Source organism: Vespula vulgaris, chromosome 2 (assembly GCF_905475345.1).
Source record: "Vespula vulgaris chromosome 2, iyVesVulg1.1, whole genome shotgun sequence".
Classification (NCBI taxonomy): Eukaryota; Metazoa; Arthropoda; class Insecta; order Hymenoptera; family Vespidae; genus Vespula; species Vespula vulgaris.
In genome coordinates this window covers 15,825,568-15,839,198 of record NC_066587.1, presented here as the reverse complement: position 1 = coordinate 15,839,198, position 13,631 = coordinate 15,825,568, and the positions used below count along the sequence as shown (strand labels likewise).

General features: G+C 38.3%; 1 protein-coding gene across 1 annotated transcript in view; it reads right to left on the bottom strand.

The window, feature by feature from the left end:
• Positions 1 to 3,153, bottom strand: part of LOC127061883 (plexin-A4) — a 277,822-nt gene extending 274,669 nt beyond the window's left edge. Inside the window, exon 1 of the mRNA XM_050989346.1 lies at positions 2,194 to 3,153. The gene's annotated coding sequence lies outside the window, so the exon portion shown is untranslated. The remainder of the gene's footprint in view (positions 1 to 2,193) is intronic.
• Positions 3,154 to 13,631: the final 10,478 nt, after the last annotated feature.

Here is a 13,631-nt window from a genome sequence, read left to right as displayed (position 1 = left end):
AAAATAGAGCGAGAGAGAGAGTGAGAGAGAGAGAGAGAAACAGGTTTGTTAACAAAGTACCAACGAGAATAAAAAGAATGAACGGAGGAGGAGGAGGAAGGCGTAAAAAAAATATATATATAATATAATAAGTACGTACATATAATATTCGTAACCGGAGGGGAAGGGGAATAGAACGAGGGGAGAGAGAGAGAGAGAGAGAGAGGGAAAGAGAATAGTTAGGTCACCGGTTTTGAGCTTGTCGAGTAAGAAAGCGAAGAACAAGATAAGCGAATGAAACGAGAGCATTGTTCTCTTACTTTGTATTTATAAATTCGTTCCTTAGCCGTGGGGGAAAAATTCGTCGGGAAAAATTTGTCAAGGAATTCTTACCTTCTACAAAAATTTTTCGTCCGATCGGTCGGTCTTAACGGGAAATTGAATGGAAAATTGAGATAGAAAAAAAAGAAATTAAAAACATAAGACTGAATAAATAAATAAAAAAGAGAAGAAAAAAGAAGTGTCATGGCTGACGAAAGTCAAGTGCAATGAAGAAATCGAAATGGTCGAAACAGACAGACAGACAGAGAAATACAAAGTATAGACAGATAGATAAATATAGATAGATAGATAGATAGATAGATATAGATATAAATATAGATATAGATATAGATAGAGAGAGATGGAGAATGTTCTAATATACGATATTGGAGGATGACGCGAGCGGCACCTTTGAGCCGAAAGCGGTCAAGAGATCGTGACTCGAGGTCGAAAAATAAAAGAGAACAACCGACGCCCCGTTCTCCCTGCGAGAACCGTTCGAAAGATCGGGTGAGAAAGGAAAAAGAAAAAGACAGAAAGAGAGAGAGAGAGAGAACGAAAGAGGAAGATGGAAGAACGTAACCGGCTTTCCATTCGTTCCTCTAACTCGCAACGTGCCGCAACACGCACATAATCATCAGATACGATGCGATCTTTTAACGTCGTCGATCATTTCGTTGGAATTTCAAGGTTCTTTTCAAGGTTAAAAATTAACGTTTAATCGATAGATAACGAAGGAACATAAATAAATAAAGAGAGGAGAGAAAAAAGGAGAGAAAGGTTAGAAGCTTAGAGAAAGAAAAATGTTCGCTGTTCGGAGCAACGAACGGATCTTCGAAACGCGAACGTATATATATCCGGGATTTTCTATAAATTCGTGAAGCTTAAACGTCGAACGATAATATTAATAAATATGTAGTTAGTTAGGCATTCCATAGGGAGGATTTCCGAAGGCAAAGGACGCCTCGAAAGAATTCCTTTGCGTATCGTTCAACTCCGAAAACTCGTTTCGCCGATGACGACGACGACGACGACTACACTACTACAACTATAACTCTACAACTACCTATAACTAATACCAATACTATTTACTTACTTACTTACTTACTTACTCACTTACTCGTATATGTACCTTCGTAATAATACCAACAAGCAAGAATATCGAACTCCGTAGAGAATCGTGAGATAAGATTTACGTGTCACAGTGTTGACGCCTCGCGGTTCTGTAGTATCACGTTCGAACCGGATTTCGTATAAAAATGTCGGCCGCGGGGCACGCGATCGAAGGGGAGTGGGATAGTGGGGGAGGAGGAGGAGAAGGAGAAGGAGAAGAAGGAGAAGAAGGAGAAGAAGGAGGAGGAGGAGGAGGAGAAAAAGGAGTAGCAGCAGCAGCAGCAGCAAGACCAGAAGCGATCGTATTCCAAGAATTATCGAAAAGCTTGGAAAAAAAGAAAAAGACAAAAAATCGCATATTCGAGCAACGGAAGAGTTCTAATTTTCTTTTTCTTTTCTTTCCGTCTTTTTCTTTTTTTTTTTGTTCTTTTCCGAACGCGTTCGAACCACCTTAAACCGGATCGAATGTCGGCACTTTTCTACGAGAAACTAACGAGAAAGACCGTTACGAGTTTTACGAAGAAAAACTCTCCAACGTTTTGAAGGACGAATCGAGAAGGAAGATATCTCTTTCTCTCTTTCTCTTTTCTTTTTTTTTCACTCTCGAGCTCGTCTTACCGGCGATCCTCCTCCCTCTTGCCACTACACACTGCCATCATCGTCACTACTACTACCATAATATCGTCACACCGTCACGAGCGTCATAACCGAAAAATGTCCACTTTAACGGCTTCGCTACGACGGTACTACATCGAAGATTAAGTTTTTTTTTTTTTTTACCTGTCACGCGTTCCTACGCTCCTCGCTAATTCTCGTCTCACTCCTTGGTAGCCCAACGTCCCTCCGGTCGAAAAGGTTGAACATTATCCCTCGAGGAAACACGTAGAAAATCTTATCCTACTTATTCGACGTAATTATTCACGTTTTTCCTCCTTTCTATCTTTCCTTTCTTCTTCAACACTTTTCAACACTTCTATCATAACACATGGGTCATCCAACGCGACGAAACTCGTAAAAAAAGCTTCCCTTTTCTTTTCCGTATTACGGGCAATGTATAAAAAAGCGAGCTCTCTTTTAATTCGCACTGTTATATTCCTTTCGAGAAAAATATAAATGACGACACCACGACGACGACGACGACGACGACGACGACGACGACGACGACGACGCGTACCGAGTAACGCGTTCTTACGTATACGAAGATAGACGCGAATTATTAACGACTACGATCGGAAGAGACGACAATCTGGGATAAACGTGATAGAACGAGAAAAATAAAATGAGAAAAAAAAAGAAAACAATGGACGGAGTAGGAAATTAGTAGCGAGGCGTAGATAAAATAGAACAACTTCGAGGTTGTACGAATAACCGGCACAATGCGAGAGAGAAAAAGAAATGATGCACTGAAAGAAAGAAGAAAAAAGAGAAAGAAAATAGCTCTCGGTTCTTCTCTTTCACGTGATCGCACAGTAACACACGCGCGCGCGTCCTCCCTTTCGGAGCAACGATCGTACGGTGAACTGACCCCAGACCGTGACTCACGGCACCGTACAGAGTCGCAGCCGCTCGTTCGACTGGCGAGCGCGCACGAATACGATCGAACTTAACCGAGGTAGGTCGACGTATTACGAACAAAACCGAATAGGCACGAAGTCGCACGAGAACGTTCGATCGGGCGTGCGCGGTACTAGACGGTGCTTATCCGGCGCACACCACGTTGCCTTGGTGCTCTCGCTCGCTTCGAGGGGGTGTCGCGTGACCACCGAGTAGCGAAACACTATACCGTCTGGCACGAAGGCCTCTATAGACCGACACCGGGACCGTCAGGAGGAGAAGAGGAAAGGGTGAGGAGAAGTTGGGTGGAGAAGGGAGGGAGGAGTAAAACCTCGTCCTTTTTTTTTTTACTTCGCGCACTCTTGATCGTGAGATTTGCCGTAGGTCCAAACGGCCTGGAGAAACAATGGCGCATGGACGCGAGTCGCTTCGTAAAAACGAATCTTCCATCTTTCTTTCTTTCTCTCTCTTTCTCTCTCGGTGCGTCTAAGAGAGAGAGAGAGAGAGAGAGAGAGAGAGAGAGAGAGAGAGAGAGAGAGAGAGAGAGAGAGAGAGAGAGAGAGAGCTTTAGTTGGATTTCAACGCGAAATTTGTGCCCTCCTTGGGATCGATTCTCTTTTATACTCCTATCGGATTTACTCGTGGAGCCTTTTATTCGTATATCCCCGAAGAACGTTTATCCTTCTAGATCTCGAAATCTTTCTTACCTCCTCTCGTAGGACAAATTTACGAAAAGGTAGAGAGAGAAAGAAATACAAAAATACAAAAAAAAGAAGAGGAAGTAAATAAATAAATAAATAAATAAGAAGGAGAAATAGTTGGGGATTCGTTCGGTAAGGAAATAAGAAATAAATAACAACGTACGCAATTACGTACCTAGAGCGTGGCAAATTGTAAAAAGCGAGAACAGTAGGTAGGGTAAATGAATAACATGCTAATATTAGAAAAGGGACGCCTTTTAATAGAACAACGAGCGTTCCAGATCGACGATTACCTGCTACGTCGGTGGATTTCATAACGAGCGGGTACGCTTACATTAGAGCGTAGCAAGCAAAGGTTTCTGGAACGGGTGGCAGGGTCGCGAGCCTTCACCGATGGGGGAGTTCAACGACGCAACGAGTTTCACCGGAGAAAACCGCACACGTTGTTTCTTCCTGATGATCGCTCGGCGAAGACGTTAGAGCGTTCTCACGCATTTTTATCGTGTTGCAGGGAAAGCTGAAAGACGTTTAAAAGACGAATATTTTCTGCTTCGCGTAGTGGGACTACGTAGTGTAAAGCGTGGGTGTTTGCTCGTCGCTGCGACGACCCAATTCTTTTCTGTCTTCCTTTTCTTTTTATCTTCGTATCGTCTTCTTTCTGTTTTTATTATTTTTCTTTCTTTCTTTCTTTCTTTTCGACGAGAAGACGAACGGTAGAAAGAAGAATGAGAAATAAAATTCATTCGTATTACATTTATCTTCTGTATAATAGGTAACTATAATCGTAGGATCGATCCATCGATACTTTCGAATATCTATATCGAACGAGTACATCGATCTATTCAATGGTCGATACTTTCGAATATCTATATCGAAAGAGTACGATCGATCGGTCGATCGATCGATCGATCAAGGAATCGATCTGTCTATCTCGAGTTATGCGAGATATTCTGACATAACGGTTAAAAGCGACATGAAACTTGGCACCGGCAAAGCTGTGACGCTTCGTTGCCCCCGAAAAAAAGGCGCGCACAATCCGCGAACTATGACAGCGTTAGCGGATATTACCAGGCACTATGTGAAAGTTTGAACCGGCTCTCGGACGGTACGAACAACCTCCGTATATATATACATATATGTATGTACGTATGTACGTATGTATGTATGTGCATACGTATGCATACACGCGTACATATCCACATGCATAGATGGTTATACCTACATACAGATGAACGAACGTGCACCCACCGCGGCGCTACGAAAAACCATATAGAAAATCCACATTCCGTGCGTGCTTCCCGACGTTGTCGGAGTACCTCTGCTTATTAAGCGGCTTCTCTCGCGATAAACTATTCTCGTTAAACGACGTGAATAGTATTCGAAAATTTGCGAGAATGCGTTTCGAGATAAAGAGAACGTTGATCTTCTCCTTGGAAGTATAAGTTTCATTTTGCGTCTATAAGATCTCTCGATAAAAATCTATCTTTCTAACTGATAAATCAATGATCATATGTATATATATATATTACTATATATATACTCTGATATATCATCATATATCATATTGCGATCTTCACTAAAGTGACAATATTATTTTTCCATAGAACTATTAAATCACGTATGACATGACACATTATTGACGTACACGTGGCTCACCCTCTTGTCGATTCGCAAGAATTTCTCTCATACATCATTATAGAAAATATTTGACCTTGGAAATTCACGTTGGAAGCTGCTTAAGAAAATGCGGCAGATGAATAAAGAAGAGAAAACGAAAAAAAAAAAAAAGGAACTCGAATGTAACAAAAAATTGATCGATAATAACGACGAATTAGAAGATTAAAACTCAATTTTATTTTTATTAATTTTTAATAAATAGATGTAATTAAAAAAAGAAGATTAAAAGAACGTTGAAATAAGAAAGATAGTTCTTCTTTCCAGATATGGCTCAACGACGACGTAGTATGCGTGTAGAAGTTAAACCGTGATACGACACCACGTTCGCGCGTGAACCGAGGAAGAATATCACCTTTCGACGAGCTTTTCTTCCTCGAAAGTTGTATACTACACGCGCATGCATGTAAACAGGTATACGACTATGCATATGCATGTACGTATACAGTATACGTATATCATGTCTACGTAGAATGGTATATGTACTTATGCAAGTGCTCGTCATTCCTGGCGGGAAATTCAAACCGAGACAACACTGTACGCGGAAGAAGGTAGATCGGTCCGTCAGTAGCGCGACGAACTAGCTGCGTTTCGACGCGTATCGAAGCGTGTTGCTATACTATCTATTTACTACTCGATTCTTTTTATCTACTTGTATTTTTGCTTTTCCTCTTTCTCTTTTTTCTTTCCTTCCTATTATTTTGTTTCCTTTTCAATTTTAGTTTTTATTATTTTTTTTTTGTTTTTTATTTTTTATTCGTTTATTATCTCTCTCTCTCTCTCTCTCTCTCTCTCTCTCTCTCTTTCTGTTCTTTTGTTTTGCGTATGTATATCATCAGGTTAATAACGTTACGCGACAGAATTTCAACTAATTATGCCGAGACGAAACGACACGAACGACAAATTTAATTGGATATCGCGGCCGATGATCTGCAACTACCACGTCGCATTTTTCCTTTTTTTTTCTCTCTTTTTCACCTTTTTTCTCTTCCCCTTCGCATATCTACCTACCTGGTAGATCTCGTCATTATTTATATCCATATACGAATCTTTTCGATAGAAACGTCAGATTTTATCGTCTAACTATTTTGACTTAGATATTTTTGCAACATCTGTGTCACCTGTCGTTTGAAAATTGAAAATTAAAGGTAATATCTTATCGATGTAAGAACATTACTTGATTATATTTTTAAAAAGAGAAAGATCTATTGGTTATTATAAATCAAAAAAAAAAAAGAATATTAAAGAAATAGTTGAGAGATTTTAAAAGCGAATACAATTAAAAATCGAAGATATTACGAATAACGCGATATTATTTATTTATTTTAATAGAAAAATATAACATATCATAATTACTTCGAAATTATTTGAGAGATATTTAACGATATTCGTTCCTAATGTTAATCTTTTTTTAATGCCTCATTACGAAAGAAAACGAATCAGCAATATTCAGAATTTCGCACGCATCTTGTACGAGTTTCCACGCTCTCGATTCGCGGCAGCGTATCCGCGATATTTGATCGTTGTTAATTTTCTAACTCTAACCTTTTTGTTCTCATCAAGCGAACGACGACGCCTAGTTGTCGTTGTTCTTGAGGAATGCGCTTCGCCAATCGTATTATCGGGACATCCGTTTCGGTCGTTGTACTTGATAGGCCAGGATAAACCCACGCCACCCACGCTTTCTCGAAGAGCAACCTTGTCTTCGTCGTAAGTATGTATGTATTTGTGTATGTGTGTTCTCTATCGCACGTTCTCTTGAAAATGACTCGATGCAACGCTTCAAAAATTCTACTATCTTGTCTATGTGGTAATCATCGTCTCGATTCGAATCGTGTCAGAGGAACAAACTGTTCGACGAATTAGACTAAAGTTCAATTATTCCGTTCAATTATACTACTCAAAATTCAAATGACAGATGTGTTTAATTCAATACGTAATTAAACAATATTTCGGTATTTAGTTTCCGTCTAACGTGTCATTTTAATTTGAAATACGAACGAGTTATTTTCGATAACGAGTAAATTTTTGTTAAATGAATAATCGTTAAACTTTGTTCCAAATCAAGAATTGATTAATTTAAAAAATTACATTTTCGCAATTTACCACGTTATATGCAAACACGTTGTGTATGTAATAAACGTTAATAAATTCTCAAAGGATTTAAAAGACAATCGCTGAAACATATTTTAAATGCAATCTCGCTAAAACAATAAAAATGGATAATTCATAACATATGCAACGAATTATAACAAAAATCATCAATTTACTCCTTTTAACTAGTATAACTAATGGTAATAATAATAATCGACTACGTTCTCGACGAATAAACATGGATTATATATATATATATATATATATATATATATATATATATATATATATATTTATATGAACTTAACTAATTAATATTAATTAATATTATTAAACAATATAAATTTTAATTGTACCTATAACTGATTTCATGATAAAAAAAAACAAAGTTTTAACGAAACATAGATACCTATCGTTAAATATCACATTGGTACACATACATAAATACATACATACATACATACATACATACACACACATATATATAGACAGATAGATAGATAGATAGATAGATAGATAGATAGACGTCCCTTCGGATGAGAAGGAGAAAGAAGAGAATTCTCTCATGGCTCGTGAATAAGATAGGAGTAAAAAAAAAAGTCGGCCGAGTCGATCCGATCCGATCCGATCCGATCGAAATCGAGATCGAGACCGTTCGAGCTCGTGCACGTTCGAACACGTACGGATGAAAGAAATCCGCTCGTGGATGAGCGGAGGTTGGTTCCGTGAAAGAGAAAGGAGTGTGAAAGAGATAGAGAAAGAGAGGTGTAGATAGAGACAGAGGTAAAAAGAGAGAGGGAGGGAGAAAGAGAGGGGAGGAACTCACGGGATAGGTAAGAGACATACATACGGTCGTTGGCCGCATCGGACAAGGCTGCTGGCAAGGAGAACCAGGGCTGTAGCTCGCAAATAAAACAGGCGGGTAGTACCGGGCTCGAAAAGTGATCGTAATAACGGAATGTCCGCCTTCGGCTTTTAAAACATATGCAGCAGACAGGACACTTTCGATTTTTACCAAACTCCTTCGCTCCCATTTTTCGTTTTATTCGTCTTATTGCTACCTTGGCGATTACTTAAGTTTCTTCTCTCTCTCTTTTTGTTCCTTTTTCCTTTCTTTCTTCTTTCTCTTTCTTGTTTGTTTTTATTTCTTCTTTTTTTTTTTCATTAACGTCGCCATGTCAAATATGAAAAAGTATGATCGATAAGTATGATCGATAAGATCGTTTATTGGAGATAGTCGAGTTTCAATCTCGTACGAAGTGTCACTTTACACAGAAACCATTTTTAAATCTCTAATTTCACATACGCATACATACAAACGTAGACACACACACACACACACACACGCGCGCGTAGGACACTTTCGTTCTTCTCGTTTTACTACACAACTTATAGATAGTTCGCGGTCTTTCTCTTTTTTCTTTTCTTTTCTTTTCTTTTCTTCTTTTTCTCTTCTCTCTCTCTCTTTTTTTTTTTCTTTTTATTAATGTTACATCAAAAACGAAAGGATAGTCGATAAATGTAATGAATAATATATTCGTTCGAACTGTTTGAAACTATATTTAATTTAGATCTTAATGACACTGCAGTAACTATATTTAAATATCCGATTTCGTATATGCAAGACATTTTTGTACTCGTCGTTTTATTTACAACTTGTCGATAATTCTTCTTTTTGAATTTTTATTAATGTTACATCAAAGATGAATGAATGATTGATAAATCTAATGGATAATCAAGGTCTTACTCAATTTCTAATAGAAATGTCAATTTTTATCAAAATTCTTTTCTAAATCTCTAATGTCGAATATATGCAGGACATTTTCGTTTTGATCGTTTTACCGGTAAACTTATCGATAGTTCGGTCTTTTTCATTAATGTTATGTCAAAAATGAAAGGATGATCGATAAATGTGATGGATAAGATCTTGATCGGAACTATTCGTATCTATGCTCAACTTTAATCGAAGTGTCGAACGCAAAATTCATTTCTAAAATCTTCTAATTTCACATATGCAGGACATTTTCGTTCTCACCGTTTCATTGCAACTTGTCGAGGCTTTCGATCTTTCTTTCTTTCATTTTTTTGTTCTACTCCTTTTTCCTCTTTTTATTTTTTTTTAATATTATGTCAAAAATGAACGAACGATAGATAAATGTGATGGGCAGATAAGATCTCACTCAATATTTGATCGAAGCGTCACTTTTTATAAAAAGTATTTCTAAATCTCTAATACAACCTTTTGGACAGGACATCGTCGATTTCTTTTTTTCTTTTTTACTTCAAAATGAGATAATATTGTCAAGAAATATGATCGATGTTTTATTAAAGTTATTCTCTTTTTTATCACAAAGTAAATGATACGATTAAAATTGATATAGTTTTTAGTTAATAATTAATAATTAACAGAGTTCACATATACATAATTAATGTTCAATCATCGTGAACTTTGTCGATTATTGTTATTATCATTATTTATATTCATTAATTAAAAGGATTTTTGTTATAATTCTATATGCTATAAATCATTCAAAGTTTTTATCGTGTCAGGGACATTGCATTCCAAATATTATTCACAAATTATCTTTTAATTCTTTGTTTCGATAGAGAAGCAATCAGAGATGGTCGAATTCTAATGACGAGAAAGGAATTAAATCTACGATACAGTATGTCGCAAAGAAAAACGATTAACGGAGTAACGCGAACGAAACTCGTATAAAACTCGTACGTACAACATACGTGCGTTTATTTCAAAACAGATAAAGACAGAGACAGATAAAAGGGAGACAGAGACAGACAGAGAAACAGACGGACAGATAGATAGAGAGAAAGAGAGATAGACAAACTGACAGATAGAAAAAGAGAAAGAAAGAGAGGGAGAAAGAGAGAGAGAGAGAACACGTTCGTTATAAAAATCTCGAACTGCTTCTCGATCTCGTCTTACGTTCTTTCTACATAGGGGCAGGCTCGATCGCGTTAAACAATGCGATTCTACGATATCTACCACGTAGGAAAGGACTCTGTTGGAAAAAGAGTTGCTTGCGTGGAATGCGAATAAGTATCGTGCTGACAGTATCGAGGATCTCCCTTCTCTCTCTCTCTCTCTCTTTCTCACTCACTCAGTATATCTCTTTTTCTTCGTCGCATAACTTCGTGGTCGTCGTTAGGATAAGCAATTTCTCGGTATTATCGTCATAGAACGATATGCATTATCGATCGATTATTACTACTTCATTATCATTATTAGATATTATATCAGATATTTATAAGTCGGAGTTGTTAAGGTAAAGTAGAAAATTTGCGTTGCGCTTGCGCGTGCGCGTGCGCGTGAGAAAAAAGAAAGAGAGAGAGAGAGAATAAAAGTATCCGGTTATTAATCGAACGTGGGCGTTTCAGAGGACGTCCTTAAACCGTCGACGATTCGTTTAAGAAACTCCGACAAGAAATTTCTCATCCGTTTGACGTCTCTCTCTCTCTCTCTCTCTCTCTCTCTCTCTCTGTCTATCTTTTACTCTCTATTTCTAAACGCTCGAATTAACGTAAGCTAGGCTCGATTATTGTTAGCACTAATCGCGAGCCCTCTCGCTTCGACCGAGAAATTGGATAAATTCTTTCGGTAGCGAACACGCAGATAGGTGGTTTCCCTTCCTCTTCCTTCTTCTCTTCCTCTTCCTCCTCTTCCTCCTCCTCCTCCTCCTCCTCTTCTTCCTTCTCCACCACCGTCATCTCTTCCCAAATCACTTCGTGTCTCTCTCTCTCTCTCTTTCTCTATGTCCCTGTCTCTCTGTCTCTCTTTCTCTTATTCTCTTTCTCCTTGAATTTAAATTGAAATTAACTTTCTACCAGGCGTTAAAAAACCTTCCTCCCTTCTATCCTTTTCTAATCACGATCGCGATAGAGAAAGAGAGAGAAAGATACACACACACACACACACATAGAGAGAGAGAGAGAGAGGTACGAAGCTTTTTCGGTGGTCTCTAATTAACTTTACTTCAGAGTATTTAACTCGTAGAAAGGAAAAACAAGAAAGAGATAAAAAAAGAAAAAACAGGGAAAGAGAGAGAGAGAGAGAGAGAAAGAGAAAAGAACGAACAAACGAAGAAACAAAGAAACAAACAAATAAAATAAAGTAAAAAAAGAAAATGATCGTTAGAATCGTTTCGACTGCAATCGAAGATCGTGCAAAAAAGAGCTTCGAGAGATAGAGACAGAGAGAGAAAGGAAAGAGAAAGATGAACAGAGAGAGAGAGAGAGAGAGAGAGAGAATTCTCTTATGGAAAAGCTCCTTCTCTTAGTATTCCATGGAATAAGAGAATGGATCGGTCGATGAAACTTTCAAGTTTCAAAGTTGGAAACATTAGTGGGCATTACAGCCCTGAGAGTAGAGCTCAGATAGTAGCCGTTTTGCCATATAATTCTCTGTCTCGGAATTCTCTTCGGTCCTCTCGGAACGCGAATGTATCCTCTGGCACCGAAGTATCGGTATAAAGGAACGTCCCAAGGACAAAAGGATATTTCGCGTAGCTGTGTTGGCCATAGTAGTAGACGAATAAGTATTACGAACGATGCTTGTCATGGTAGATAGTTAGCTAGGTAGGTAGCTACCTACTAGCTAGGTAGGTAGGTAGCTTCGTAGGCAGGCAGGTTGCGATGGTGATGATGGTGGTAGTGATGGCGATGGTGGTGTAACGATGGCATAGTAGTAGTATAGTAACAACTACGGTATATACTCCAAGAAAAGTCTTCTCTTCTACTTCCACCGAGCGAAAAGTCAACGTGAAATCGTGAACAAAAAGCGGCTGGGACAAAGGGCTCGAAAGAGAAAGAAAAGGGAAAAAGGGAAAGAGAGAGAGAGAGAAAGATGGCGAGATAGATAGACGACGAAGTATAAGAAGGGGAAAGAGAGAAAGAGAAAACAAAAGCGGTGCAGTAAATAAAAGGGCTGTGAAAGCGATCGGTCGTTAATACTCGTTGCTGATTTCGGCCCTTCGAAGGGCTCGCCTTTCGTGGCACGCCTTTTGCGGCTCCATCCAAATGCTCGATAGATCTCTCTCTCTCTCTCTTTCTCTCTCGTATTTTTCTTCTCCCTTTTCCTTTTTTACTTTATTCTTTTTCTTCTTATCCTTCTCCCTGCCTTCTTTTTAAGCTTTCGAAACATAGAATTGAGGATCGTTTCTATGAGACGAACGTTTCGATCGAAACGTTCACATAGTTTGAACGCGGACACAGGATAGTTCCGGTCGACCGAACTATTCGACGTGGACCGAATTATTCGGTCGAGCATCGGCTCGGGCACGAACATTGTAGAGGTAGAACGTGGTATCCGATCGTCCATTCTAATCGTGCGTTACCTTTTAACGGAGAATCCGTTATTAAACAACCTGGTCACTCTGTGCGGATTCGGTTGCACACCGACCGATCGTTTGACTCTCGATCGAAGAATCGTTATCAACGGATAAAAATTCCACGATCGATTCTATTTTTACGTCCTTTCGAGACTTTTAAACAAGTTTCTTTCGTTATTCCCGATATTATACGATATTATACGATTTTTATCACTTTCTTTCCTTTCTTTTTCTTTGTTTCCTTTTTTAGATCATAAAATTATAATCCCGATATATATCACACTACAGCACATAATCAACAATTCAAATCTTTATTGTACTCGACAAAAATATATAATGCCAATAGTAGATATATATATCTCTGTTAGCCAATTTTTAAAAAATATTACGTATATTTTGACGTTCTTAAAACAAACAAAAAAAATGAAAAATGAAAAAATAAAAATGCCATCTAAGTAAGTAACTCGTGCAAGAAGACGTTTCTTGCTCGTTAATAAAAAAATTTATGAAAAGTAGAAAAAAGGAATATCGACAACGACACAAGGTAATTAATTTCAACTTATTCGTAAAATAACAACGATTACAAAATAACAGAAATTCGAAGATGGTTGAGAAGGTAGTGACAGAGGGTTAGAGGGCGACAGGGAGGGAAGGAAAGGGAACAAATTACCTGTTTCGTCGCGCCAACGTTTGTCTCGCCTTTCGAGCAACTAATTCACCTATCGTAGATGAGTATATTAGTTAAGGCTTCCTTTGGTCTCGTGGCAAAGTTCGTTCGAGCTTGACTTCCGACGATAGAAGCATCCGAAACTAAAGGTACCGGGTGAACGGAGGCGGAGCAAACACGTCG